Source organism: Topomyia yanbarensis, chromosome 2 (assembly GCF_030247195.1).
Source record: "Topomyia yanbarensis strain Yona2022 chromosome 2, ASM3024719v1, whole genome shotgun sequence".
NCBI classification, from domain to species: Eukaryota; Metazoa; Arthropoda; class Insecta; order Diptera; family Culicidae; genus Topomyia; species Topomyia yanbarensis.
Window position 1 is genome coordinate 357171158 of NC_080671.1, and position 15124 is coordinate 357186281.

General features: G+C 39.3%; 1 protein-coding gene across 13 annotated transcripts in view; it reads left to right on the forward strand.

Annotated features, from left to right (window-relative positions):
- The window catches only part of LOC131684306 (TLD domain-containing protein 2), a 688368-nt gene that overhangs the window by 435301 nt on the left and 237943 nt on the right, over positions 1–15124 (forward strand). Inside the window, exon 1 of one of the 13 annotated variants that reach the window (XM_058967050.1) lies at positions 5246–5694. The exons of the other annotated variants lie outside the window; for them this stretch is intronic. The gene's annotated coding sequence lies outside the window, so the exon portion shown is untranslated. Of the gene's footprint in view, positions 1–5245; positions 5695–15124 lie in introns of those variants that run through there. 13 annotated transcript variants of the gene reach the window in all.

The following is a 15124-nucleotide window of genomic DNA, read 5'->3' on the forward strand; positions in this document are numbered from 1 at the left end:
GTCTGTTGACAGGCTACAATAGTGGATCAAACTCAGTATGTGCAGTATCTTGAGTAGCTTCGGGAAGACATATTCCCTCCTTACCTTTACCTGACCGGGAAAGGTCATCGCCATAACATCCAAGTTCCATGGAAACCAAACGGGAGATGCTGTTTTTCACCTTTCTTTTAAACCGAGCATTTCCAAATTAATTGAACAAACGATAAATCTTCCATGCATTCTCGGCAGCCGGCTGCCCAGAGCAATAAAGAAATTTCGAATTCATCTCATCAGTGATTAACATCAACTTGGGCCATTATGCCAGTTATTAGGTTCCTAAACCATAAACCAAGATCATTCTGATCATTTGTGTAAGCTTCCCGAGATATCACTCGAGACTAGCTAGTTGCTTTCGGCGTTCACACAAGTTATGTGACTATAGGGGCCGAGATTGGTCCGGCGATTTCAGATGGAGTGATGGCTGGTTCTTCCACGGCGCGCTGCTGGTGCTTCGATGCGAACTACTTGATCTAATCCAAGACGTGGAACTCGATAGAGTAGCGAATGGAGTGTAACGTTCGGTATACGGCCTCGACGACCCGATACCGGTGCATTTGGTGCGAACTAGTCGAGCTAGTCCTCGACAGTGGGTCTATGCATCCTACTCGACGAGATGACCGGTAGAGTGCGCTCATTTGAGCTCTAGTCACTAACTCGTTGATCTCTCCTACATGTTTTCTGCAGTTTTGCTAATATATTTGTGATTACTGTACTTATGGTGTTCCTCGTTCTTTCGTGTTCAAAGACCACGTGTTTCTATGTTTCTGCTTGACCGATGTAAATACTTCTTGGTGCAGGCATAACCTGATAGCAAACGTTAAATCAAAGTCTACTTCTCTCTCTCTCTCTCTCTCTCTCTCTCTCTCTCTCTCTCTGCTACCTGTATATCTTCGAATATTTATAACGGAAATAAGCTAGCGCTGATTTGACTCCAGTTTCAAAAACGGAGACACAATTTGTGGTTATGAGCAAACACGTAGTCAAGCGTGATATTGCACAAGAGGATAAGACTCAGTGAAATCGAAACTTGGTTCAGTCTGTCCAGCCAATGCAATATGCACTGTGCTATACGTCAGCATCTTCCCCACACCACTCGTTCCCCTGCGTGGATAAGACTCGATATGCTCAGCAATGGTGATACAGGGCATCCCGGCGATGACACATACTGCCTCCCACGACCTAGCATGGCCGTGAGCCGGAATGTGCTGTTCGGTTTATGTCGATTTAGCTTGGTCCTCAACGCTGCGCCCGCAAGAGTGGAACCGTACACCTCAGTATCGAAGACTCTTCACCAGCCAGAAGACGCTTTCTATTGTGTGATTATAGAAATTTAGACAATTGTCTAGCATTACTCCCAACTGATTCAATACACCTTGTGACTTTATCTCAGACAGCGATCTGATCCCGCTGAGGTGGTTTACTAGAACTAGAACCACCTACGTTTTGTTATCTAATCGGATTATTCCAGTTTTGATTGTATTTATGGTTGTTAGCATTTCAACCACTTCCAGCGCATCTCCTGTTATTGTCAGAATTAGACCTTAAGTTCCGCAACCTTAGTTCAAACATAGAGCCTTGTAGTACTACCGCCATAATCCTCACTTCTGTCCCGTGTTTGTCGTACCTCTTTGACAGACCGCTTCCACGTCGACTTTCGTTACCCTGTTGAGGATGACCTTTTTCAAGAGCTTCCCGAGAGTATCCAGCAGGCCTTTAGTTTGTTTGATACACGATCTCCCTGGTTTGGGCAGCACTACCAACTTTTGAATCTTCCGTCTTTTTGGAAAGTAGCCTTCTTTCAGGTATTTCGTCATCACCGTTCTGAACATATCCAGGAATGTCAGGGTTGTATTTTGTAATACCACGTTGGGAATTCCACCTAGACTAGGAGCTATCTTCACAGTTATAATCTCCTCGCCACTGTCCGAAGCTTGATATAGAATACCTGTACATCTCCGGCAATTTCTGCTCCTACGAAACCATACAGTGTCAACGGCTACATCGTTAGATCATGAATCGGAAAAAGACCCTCTACAATTGCTTTCAGATTATTCGAGCACAGTCGGAATCGATAGACTTTTTATCTTTGGGTCTGGCTCGCTGAATGCGTTGTTTGATCTTGGCATCATCTGGAGTGCTTAGTGCCTAGTTCCAACAGTAGGCTGGACGCCGACTCTTCTTTAGCTTTAGTTTTCTAGGCATGCTCTCGTTAACGTTTCCATCAGTTTGACTGTGCTTGAATTGAATTACCGAGGGATAAGCAGAAACCACTCAACAATTCGAGTAGTACCCTGAAGTCATCGCCAGAGCTAGATGAATGCTGAGTTTTGCTGATTGGAAATCGTCTTACGGTATCACCGACAGCAGGATCACAGGAATGGAGAAATTGTCGTGAATGATGTTCGCCAACAGTTTGCCATTTAACGTCAGTACTGTCATTACGGGGTTTCGAGGCTATCCTTCTAGCTCGACGGATGTCAGCACTTTCGAAGTCTAGTATAACACTGATTGCCAAACCCTCCACAAAGATTTGTGGCTCGTCAAAGAACTCCACAAATCTTAGTATTGCCCATCTTTTAACATCTCCATCTAGCGATCAAGGCACGAACTTCGTTGGGACAAAACTAGAGCTCGAACGCGAGATTGGACCTATCAACGAATGTATGGCGAGCACCTTCTCGAATACGTACACACAGTAGGTGATCCCACCAGCTTCTCTAGATGTGGGATGTTGGGGATGACTAGGAAGCTGGATGAAGAATCGTTCATTACATTGTTGATTGAAGCGGAAGTAATGGTCGATTTGAGACCTCTGGATACGTTCGAGCAAGAGTGCATTACAATTCTTTGAAATATTATCTCTTTTTACACGAATAATTGGTGCCGAAGATTTTTGTTATATATTTCGAAAGACGTTTTTTGCATTTGTCATTTGTGACAAGTTCGGGAAGACGTAGAAATCGACTACACTCCTCAATTTAATAGATTAGGCTTTCAAAAAAGGCAACGGTTGTCGTGGGGCAACCCTGAATGTTTCTTAATTTGGGGGTTTGAGTTTATGCTCAATAGAAGTCGTAGGGACTTTCTGAAGTTAAAAATCTTTGGTCTCATATTTCTTCGTGAGAGGTACAACCAACGCCCTCGAATCATCTAAGCTTCAAATGGTACACTTCGGTGATAGGCACTCAGTGCCAGTGCCAGTCATAGGATGGAATTTTTTTTGAGGTTATCCAAAATGTGAAGGGTGCCCCACATCATTAACTAGTGGACCGATTCTTTTTAAGCTTTCAGGCATTAAAATATAACCCATTAGTAAGCCTTTGGCATATTTATTTAATTCAACTTCAATAACGTAACCGTAAGCTCGCACCTTACGCTTAACTCCACTCAGTAGGTTCTGTTCAACATCTAACTTTAGCTTCTTCTGTACGGAAATCTAATTTTTCTTCATGTGTTTGATTTGACAGTGCTAGGTCTGGCCAGAAGATCGTAGGGCTCTCGTGTTGGTTCGACAGAGGAAGCAGACATTTGTGTAGGTACTTCTTGAAGTAGATCTCCCCTTTTACAGTCTCGGTAGCCACGCACTCCGTTTGCCACATGAGCAGATCGCTTACTAAATCATGTATTTATTAGCAAACTTTGTAAGTTTCTGTTCCCTTAGAACCTCCGAAATATCATACTTGAGCTGAGTGGTGAAGAATAGTAGCCTCGGAAGCTGCCAGAAGTCCACCTTGACGTAAGTCTCTTCATACAAGATGAGCCAATGAGGCTTCGTCTGCATCTGAGTGTACAGTTTCCGGGTCCGTGACTTTCACACCGTATTTTGCCGTTTAATCACGATTCGGAGCCTTCTAAACTTTGTATGTATGCAGTCCCTCCTGTTTCTTGACTCTCTGAACGAATGACTTGGACAGATTCAACTTTTTGGCTACATCCCTGACCGAAGCATTGGAATTCCGCTTAAACGCTTTCACTACACGCTTGCGATCCTGATCAGTAATAGAACATCCATTCTAACCGCATTTCTCCTTCCGTTCAATGCTCAGAGTTTGGTAGTAACGTTTAAGCCCGATTCAGACGATACATCAGCTTCCTTTTGGATGGGGGTCGACTATAATAATTATAAGATTATGTGCTTCGGCTATGCAGCCTGCGGTTTACAAAAGCACTATTTTGTCTTTATCCGACGTTTTGGTCCGTTTGGGACCGAAACGTCGGATAAAGACAGAATAGCGTTTTTGTAAACCGCAGACTGCATAGCCGAAACACATAACATCAGTTTCCGCCAACGGAGAAGAACGTCAACGGTACGTCACCGTTCTGTCAGGATAAGTTGAATGCGTTTCTCATGTGCCGGTTCACACGATTCGTACGTCAAAACTTTACGTGCCGTTGATGTTGTGTGTGAATGTCCCCATTTAACTGCATGTAACCAATCTTGACGTTCCATTGACGTTCCGTATCTGTGACAGAAGCCTGATGTATCGTATGAATCGTACTTTAATCACACGACTCACCGTTGATTGCACGATTCTGTGTTGTTTTCCGATGTCCCGATGAGAAAGGTACTTGCCCAAAATCAATTCGCAACGTTGCCTTTCGGGTGACGCCATTTTTTTCCAACTTTCGAAAAACTAACAGCGTTTTTTTCCGTGATTCCATTCGATGTGGGACACCCTTTATGTAAATATACGTAAATTTTTACAAAGCTGAATTGTTGCTTGTTTTTTGTAACAAATCACGATCAATAGTAACATTTTGGTCATCTAATGCAGGCTTTCCCCTTCAATTTTCGGATCCTATTGTAAGTTAGACAAAGATGGGGCACACATTCAAAACACTCTACGCAATTAGTTTGGCCTAATTTCAAGCTGAACCATTCGACGCCGCACGCGATCACATTTATTCGATCCGAACTGTGCTACGGTTCCCTTCTTCACAATGTCTTCGGTTGCTGTTGTTACCCTGCTTGCGTGTTTCTTCCCGAAGCAAGCTCGCTGCTAGTTGTATTGTGATGTGCTATTCTTTTTTTCTCTCGCTCTCTCGTCAACACCACCTCACTCGAAGCCAGTAGTACACGCTAGGTATTTGTGCCATCGAGTCGAGATCGTGGACAAAGCTACCTTGCTACTGCCAGTAGATCGTCTCTGTTGTTATCACACCGTTATCTCCAGTTGCAGCAGTGAGAGCGCGAGTGAAACCGTAGGTAGACGCAGACGTGCGCGTGCTTCCGTAACCGACCGGAATGTAAAGATAGGACCTAATTTATCACACTTATCGGGACTGAACTGCAAAGTTCCTAATTGCAAAAAGAATCGGTCTCGGGTCGCGAGTTATTGTGAAAAAAAAGTTCCCGACGAAGATACAGAAAGTGAAAGTGCCGCCGGTGACTAAGTTTTCAGTTGTATAACGTATGGGGAAGGCTCACATGAATTAAAGTGATAACAAGCGGGTGTAGAATCGCGCGTTCTAAGTCTCGCCGAGTTGGCTGATTTGGTTGCAGTCGTAAAACCGACGAAGCTGTGCATATTTACGACGGCTCACAACAAAGCACTGGCAGTGGTCATACAAGTGCTTTTATTGCTGTGTACCTTAGGCAATCATCCGTCTTACAGCGGCTGTTCGACATTAATTCACGCCTAATGCTGCTTTATGGTAGGCTGCACGTCGCCACTGCCACCATCGTCGACTGTGTTGGTTTGTTCTTTGCTTCTCGTCTGGCTTACGGCGAGAGAATTGTTTCCGTGGGTGATCACGTAGTAGCCTATATTCACTGATACGGGTGGATCTTGTTTTAATTCCTGTTGTTTGGACTAGGCAAGGCTAGCTAATCAATAACACTGGGTAGTCAATGCATTACACATCAAACTCATTTATTCTTTGATCGTTTGAAGAAAAACCGGTAAAAACCGGCAGTGGTTTAAAGGGTTAACTCTCCGGAAGTCGCGTCAATATTTATATCCAGGCAACCATCTGGAGCTATTAGACGATTTCGCTAGGATTTCACAACATTGTGCACTCAGTGCACTGCGCGACTTCCGGAAGATCAATGTTGTCGTCGAAGATAATGGACTGATAGCAGACAAAAATTCCCGAAACTACAATAAATAACAATAAATAATGGGGGTGGGCGTGGCGTAGTTGGTAAATCGATTGCCTTGTACGCAGCGCACCTGGGTTCGAGTCCCGACCCCGCACATAGGGTTAGAAATTTTTCACAAGAGATTTTTCTAACCCGAAGAGGCGAATGACCTTAAGGTTAAAACCTCTATAATCGAAATAAAAAAAAAAAAAAACAATAAATAATCAATTTTCGGCGATAACCTGCAGCCTAGCAACTCAATTCTAAAAAAAACTTATAATCTATAGTGCGTATCAATAATGTCTTTAGCGTAAAATGCGCTATATGAGACAAGGACAGCTTTAAACTACACAACATTCAGAGTATAATTTATTCCAACAGATGAGTGAGCGACCTTGTCGAAAATTTTGAGGCATGTAAAAATCGACATTATAACATTTTTTGGAATAAAAATAAAAAGAATACATCATTCAATGTAAGCATTATTCTATTAATTGAACCCGATACTACAGCCGAGTGATTGAAAAGATTTTTGTCGGTATGTAAAAATCAAGCTCTCCTCTAAACTTTTAAAATAACTCTATTAGAACTATTTGAAAAAGAAAAACAACTACAAAATAATACATGACCCCACATGCCATGCCTCTGTGCGTTGTCAAGTTGTGGGTGTCTCCTCCGGAACCAGTACGCATTATTTTTTATGATATCTTTGTTTTCAAGCTCCAGAAAGGCTTTGCGCGCGGTATTATTTCTGTTGATATCTACCAGAACTGCGTACAATCTGTCGTGCGTTTCTGAGTGACGACCTTGACATAAAACGGTTTTGCAAGATTGGAAGGTTATGCATTATCTATTATCTTTTGGAATAATCTATTCCAGATCAAATATTCGCTATACAATTTCATGAGTATGAGCATGAGCATGGTGACCGTACAATTCGTAGCTACTACCCCGTAATTGACCGGAAAAAGCGAAATCACACCAGAGCCAACGAATAGGGCCTGGGAGTAGCATTCCATCCTCAATGTACACGTTTCGAGAGTTCTATAGGTACTTTGAAATGCCGATAATGGCGCTAACCACGTCCTTGCAGTCATCGGGGAATGGAAGGAATATTAGTATAAGAAACGTTGCTATTGAAACCGTGTATACCTGCATATCCACGTTTTCCACGGCAAGGAATTTTTGTTAGTAGGATGGATAGAGTTAAACAAATCTGGATTCACCTTGATGATGGATACGATCTATGAAAGTCTCAGTAGTGTTATCATGTGTTTACTGCTCTGGGAAGTCGGCTGCCGAGAATTTATGATAGATTTATGGCTTATTGAATTATTGAAATGCAAGTATTCAATACTATAAGAACAATTAATATAATTGATTGATGAGTTAATGGACTAAAATTAAACCAATGAATATGACAATAAAACCTTTGTTCTTCGTGTTGATATAACGACTGAAAATTGGATACTGGTTTTGAATTCTTCTAGCGAATTGTGAATTCTTAATCCTCATACATAATTCAAAAATCATCATTCACTCAGGCATGACCATGGACATTTCAATAGTCCTTTTGATATAGTGGGGCCTCATTATTCAAACCAGTCGAAAGGACTTTTCCTTACCAACTTTCGTTTGAGATGCGAAATGTCATACCTTATACCGCAGCAGTTGCCTCTAACAGTGACGATAATATCGCCAGCGCAGCCGTTATATTTCGTCCACTACCAGGAACTATTGAGGTGGTGACAGAATACTTCCTTGAGGGCATCCTCTAGTAGTTCTTACTTCCCAACGATGCCTTCGCAATCCGGTAATACAGAATTCCAGTAATTCAATCGACAGTAAATGAACAGTGAACGCACAGTTAAATTGCAAACTGCGTTCTTAATTTAGCAAGTCAATTTCAGTCGCTTCCAGAAGAAATCTCAAAATTGTGTCGCTTTTGTCCCTCCTCGGCAATGGCATCCACTTAATAGTTAACTATTCCGGTGTGCTTTCGATTGGGTTTTCTCCATCCAGAGGTGGCTAAGGTATTTTGAGCCTATATCATTCCGAGGATTAAGTCAGTCGTGTCGGAAATAGCTCACAAGTCCTTTAGAAAGCTTGGCTTTCGTTTACCGTAGTATAGTCAAGAGTATATAAATGTTTAGTGGTAACCCTAAACAACCCTGGCTTAGAGCAAATTAAGGACACATTAAATCAAATGTTAGAGCATATAGCACTTAGTATTCGGATTTCTTATTTATTAATTCTGTAGCAGTGGTCTATATTTGTGGTCGGATTTTGAAAGTTCTAACAGTGATTTGTTTGGACAATTCACGTGTTTCAGTGGGGACAGTTTTGTTTTACTGATCAGGAAGATAGAAGACGAGAACAAAACGATGGGTGAGTAATGTAGGAAACAAAACCCCAGCGAAGTGGAATATACAAAAGTTTTTCCCTTCTTCCTTCTAACTTGTACCGTAATTTCACATCGGAAACAACAAGTAGGGGAGCTCGGGGCTAGTTGGCGGTTGGGGTATGTTGGCGGAATCCCTTTTTCTCTGTTTCTATTAGACATATAGCGCTGCCTCTTCTTGTGTACCTCAATTTATGTGAAACCCGTTATCCAATGTGTTTTTGTTGCAAAACGATTTGTTTGGTGAAAGTTGTGGGTGATATTGTGTTTTCGAGCATACCAAGTAAATTTTTCAAATTTTAAATACTTTGCGTTATTTAGAATGATTATCAATCTATTTCCCGAATGATTATATTTTTCGATAGCGCGTGAAAAGAGCTTTCAGTATCCGTATAGATATTACATCTATCCTCAAAAAAGTTATTTTTTAAGAAGTTTTTAATAAAATATGCGGCTGGGGTAAGTTGGCGGTGCTGCACGCGGGGCAAGTTGGCGATATTATTTACAGTGCAAAAAAGTCATCAAAAAATTTTATTTCTGGAATTCACTCCAAAGTAAGAAAGTCGTTTTCTTGAGTATCTCACCAATGTAGTAGACATTTATTCCGGCCAATTGCATGAAAAAATTTGAAAATTTGCTTTTGAATAAAGTGTACGCATCAAAGTTAAAATGCCGGGGTATTGAAACTGAAATATAATAGCAAATGTCGGTTAATATACAGTTTTCTCGAAAAGACATTCAGCACGTTCCAAAAACGCCCTTGATGTAAGTGCATCTCCATTTGATTGCTTAGTTTTTGGCGTATCCTCACATACCGCCAACTTACCCCGGGGTTGGGGTAAGTTGGCGGGTTTTCCGCGTCACATGTGTTTGTCTCTAAAAATGAAGACAATGCATCAAACATTTTAAAAAAAATCAGGGATGTTGCCAACAGTCTTCTCTTTTATGCCGCGTGTTCTATTTTGCAAGATCTATTTACATCAAAGCGGTAAAAATTAAAAACTGAGAACACCGCCAACTAGTCCCGGTCTCCCCTAAGTCGTTTGGGATGATTTTTTTTTCAAATTTGGTAAATAACAATCTCAAACGTTATTCATCAAATTCGAAAAAAATACTATCGCATTCAGTGCTCTGGAATACGTAAGCATTTTAAAACAATGAGCATTTTCTCCAGGACGGTATTTGCAAGGACTGGACCTATTTTAATAATAATGTTATTTGCTATAAAAAATCTAGAACTGAATCACTCCAAAACGTGTCCTTCGGTCGTTACATGACTCGAAATTATTTTCCCCAGTCGATCGAATCTGAGCGTAGTGTGCACTCTTTATTCAAATCCCCACAGTTCGAAATGTGTTTTAAAAGAGGGAACAAACAGAACGGCAGCATATATCAGTTTCAAAGTTCAAAACAAAACTGTTTGAAATAATAAATCAATTATTCCACTTTGACACTCCTATATAAAAACCCACGCTGTTGAATATACCATAAGGAATTTGATCGGTTTTAAAAAATAATGCTTGCAGGCCTGTGATAAAAATAAAAACCATGCTTGGCCACTGCTCTAACATAATTCAATCTCCTCACGCACCAAAATCTCCAAAAAGGCATATGAGCCAATATATTCTGATTTCTGAAAATCTCTAACTAACCCCCGCTTTTAAGTAAGCACAAACCCAGTTGAGTCTATCCGTGCTTAAGAAATACCTCGAGAAGCATGTTTTCAAATGTCTTAGCGATAAAAACGCAAGTAACAAGCAGCTCACAGTAGTAGTGTTCTGAACTCAATCCAAACCCACCACATGAATCCATTTTGCAAGTCATCGAGTACATATGTTTCGAACCATACTGTAGCAATTTGATAATCGTACGTTTTAAATCGCGCGACCGATAAGCTTTGCACACAATAAAGAAACGAGTGTAAATTCGAACGAGATTAACCGCATTTAACCGCTTATTGTACCGCCCGGACGTTACAGTCATGATGTTGCTCGTTTGGCAAGCGAGCGACGAATGATCCCGACGGACACGCGGTACCTTTATTTATAACCTCACGCATTTGATTGAATCTCTCAGGTGCCACAGCCCCCATATTGACGGCTCTGGATAACCTACGAACGATCTGCATTTGATGGGCAACTGCAATCATTCTGCAGCTGATACTGCGTCAAAAAGAAAACTGTTGATTTTTTCTTCTAGACCATGCCTTATTCGTGTGTCATAGGTAATTTGACGACAAAGGGGCCGTGCTAATAACGGGGGCTATTTCTTGGGTACTTGGGCTGATCTATGATCGGCCCTTTTGCACACATACTTTCACACCTCCATTACCAATGTTTTGTTTCCTCTGAGGTGTCTGAGTAATTCACCTCTCCTCCTTTCTCCGGTGCAGAGCGCGCTAAGCATTTTGGGTGTCACCCACTTGAAAGATACAATATTTAGACAAGTTCAATGAATTCAGCGCCATCGTACCCTTGAACCCAGTAAGGTAGTGCCATGAACTTCAACAAAGTGCTCTTAGATTCCTTCTCCATATAGGACAACTATTTATTTAAGAACTTTGGTGTCAAGAAATACAGAAAAAATTAAATTGATTGAAGTCTTTTACCTTAATCTTTAAACAATTGGGTAGTTACTTCATCTAAACGGCGAAAGAGTATACAACCCGACCTAAGGATAGCGTTCTGGATGAATTAAAGTTTTACCACTGTTGCTAGCCCTTTGTTCTATCAGCAGTCCCAAGATCTCTTTCCTGAACTGACCAACCTCCTCAGTGTTCAGATGTCTGTTGCGATAGTTTTTGAGGCCACTTCTTATTTTCGTTCTCGGAAGAACTCTCTATCAGAATTACTCATAACAACTAGGGACGAGACGAAAAATTAGAAGCAGCCATCAAAACACCGTTTAAGGTCAACTGCAGCGGGCCGGGATGCTGATTGTGACTGTGGGGTCGTGGAGGTTTCATGATCGCGTGGGCTCGAGCGTTTAGATGTTCTCGCTTGAGACCACTTATGGGTCCACGACAGATTTACAACAAAAAATTTGATACCTTCAAAAACATTTCTTGCATTCTTTAGCTAAAAATAATTGACACGCATTATTTGTTTTGGCTGAATAGGATATTTTTTTGGCTAAATAGGATATTTTTTTCAAGTTTCAAGTTCGTTTCTGAACTTTTGAAGTTTATAAAATTGAACATTTTTCAGTCACTGATAACTCGGAAACGATTCGAAATATGAAAACAAAATTAAATAAAAAAGTTGCGTTTTCAAATGGGCTTGTCGTAAAAATTTTACAAAAAAATATTGTTTGCTACATAACTTATGAACTTGCAATTATTTGAAACAAATTGAATTTTTTAAAATTGAACCAAATTTTTATTACTTATTATTTTCTTTGAACATTAAGAATCATGTTAAAAGTTGGTGTAGAAATTTAGGAGTGGATATCAAAATACTTTGCGAGATATTGCAATTTTAAACTAAAATCAAGGCAATTTTATACTTAAAGCCCAATGATAAGCTTTTTATAATTGAAACATCTCGCAAAATACTTCAAGTTCCATTCTGAAATTTTCACGCAATTTTCTCGATATACTTATGTTATCAAAAAAAATGTTTTCAAGGGGACTTTAAAAAAATATTTGCTTCTAACGTTTGGATACCACCAAAAAAGTCTTAAATTTGTAGAATTCGAGTCATTCCACATCAGATTTACAACTACAATTTTAGTTCCTTCCATGTTTTTTGCATTTTTAGCTAAAAATTTTAGACCTTGAATTCAGTTTTGGAACCTTATAATTTTTTTTTTAATTTCATAAATTTAATAAAATTGAACTTTTTCTCAATTCCTGATAACTGAAATTATTGGATTAGACGAAAAATTAAAAAAAATAGTGAAAGTTGCGTTTTCGCATGATATCATCGGATTTTTTTGAAATATTTGTTTTTGGTATGTAATTTATGTATTCTGCAAATGTTGTAGACAAATAATTTTTAGGGCTATGCCAAAAAAACATTTTTTTTCATCTTTTACAAACAATTTATAACTATATCGAGAATATTGCTTGAAAATTTCAGAGTGGAACTTGAAGTATTTTACGAGATATTTCAATTATAACAGGCCTATCACTGGGCGTTTAGTGTAAAATTGCCATAGGTTTATAATTGTAATATCTCGCAAAGTATTGATATCCACTCCTAAATTTTTTCACAAACTTTTTAACAACTTTAAAAAATATTCAATTTCTTTCAACTAATTGCAAATTTCATAAGTTATATAACAAAAAATAATTCTTTGTAATTTTTTTTCGGTAAGCTCATTTGAAAACGCAACTTTTTTTATTTAATTTTTTATTCCATATATCGGATCATTTCCGAGTTATCAGTGATTGGAAAATGTTCAATTTATTAAACTTCAAAAGTTCAAAAACTAACAACTTGAAAAAAATATCATATTCAACCAACACAAAAAAATACGTGTCAATTATTTTTAGCTAAAGAATGCAAGAAAAATTATTGGAAGGCATCAAAATTTTGGTTGAAAATCTGACGTATATAAAGCGTTATAACGTTCACTTAATCACTGGGGCGGTTTGCAAGATATATTTGTAGGTGTACGTAGATGATCGCGAAGGACTAGAGCGTTTGTATGCTAACGAGTTTGATCGCAGGTTTGTTCTTGAAAGATTCATTTTGAAAAAGCAACAATTCGTTGAAATTTTCGTTTCTATCCCAATATTGACATCACTACAAATTCACAGAAATTGGTGCCTGAAACTTAAAAGAATAAACCGAAGTAACTAATACTTAGATACGTATAGCCAAATAGATTCAAAAACCTATATTTCACTGCGTTATGACCGCTAGTTTGTGGATATACCTTATTAAGAACCTATAACTGACGCAAATGATCATTTAATGACATTCCGAGGTGAAAAAAATACATTTTAGCTATGCATCCTCTTCCATTGAGTGCGGCATCTCACACACAATTTTGATGCGGCATCTCTCCCAATTGTATGGGAGAGATGCCGCACGACGACATTTTCCTCTGAAATTATGGATAAGCGTGCTCATGAGCAGAATGCCTATTCAACTGATACATGATTTACCAAAAAAATCGAACTATTTAAAAAAAACGAAATTTTAATGTGGTACTGAAAAACTGAAAAAGAACCGACATTGCGGGCCTCAACTGGTACTTATGTTGATGTGATTCCTACTTTATGGAAAGCCACCGGCTCATCAACGCTTCCGTAAGTATCATGGAGTTGGATTGAAAGACAGGTATTGGTCTGGAATTCGCTACAAGCAAGCAATGCGACCACAAAATGAATCCGTTTTTAGACAGTGGGTTGTTAGTCTCCGAGAACAAGAATATTCAAAGCAAAAAGGGTATTTAAGTTTGTTTTCTTGTGTTTAAACTCTGGATAACCGGCCATCGGAAATGATTTATTCATTCCCTAAAATACACCAATTTGATTGCCAAACAGTCCGCCCAGTGATTAATTCTATAACTGTGAGCTCATATTTTCAATAAATAATATAGTGCTTGTATAGTTCAAAAGTTAATGAAAGTAGCCAATACAATGATGAAAATTATTATAATCAACATGATTTATCATACTGCAAATCGGTAACTGGTTTTTAATCCGTCTCACAAATTGTTAATTCTCTATCCTTGAACATGATTCAACAGTCATCATTCCACTCAGACAAGACCATGTGTATTCCCCACGCACATTTTAGGTCTCGATGATTAATTCCCTAGTTGGTCAGAGAATAATAAATTCGTAAGGGCTATCACGTTGACTCAACCGTCGGGAAGCTTTTGTGATTACAAGATCATGGGCGTAGGTATGTGTAAACGATCGCGTTTGTCATCGAATTTGTATTATCGCGAAGGACTTGAGCGCTCGTATGTTATTTCATTCGTTCGCGTATGCTATCGTGTTTGTAACTTCGCGTGTAATAATCCGCTTTTAATGCCGTATGGTCGCTTACACATTACCGTGTGTTTTGGAGCGCCGCCGAGGGAGAAGAAACAAAAGAAGCAAGGACACATTAATCAGAAATTATACACTGCAATAATCATCCGCAGAACTTATTTGAAATGAAAGGTGAGGAAGACAAACACATTCAGCACATGTCTAAGACACTAACTGATGGCTGAAATTTAGTTAGGGCTGGTGAGACTAGGAAAAAGTAAAAAAAAATGTTCGCAAATTTATATACAATTTTGTGTAGAAATATTCATAATTCATTAAATAAAACACGATTTAATTCACCTAACAGATAAATCAGGTTCGAGTCTTGGAGAATGCATCTTCGACCTCTTTTTTCTGCAAGTTTGCAGCAGCTGCACAAATCTGGGAGATAATAGAAATCGCTCATTAATTTGCCATTTCTATTTGCATCACATTATACCACCAAGTTGATAATGCTGACAGGCACATCAGCATTAGTGATAAACTTTAGGTAACCTAATTTTAATTACAACTCGTCCTTTGATGTCACAAAGAAGCATGCTAATATTTTGTCCTACATTGTATGGTATTTGAATTCAATACTCTACTGATAAACGCAGAACCGTTGCAGGTG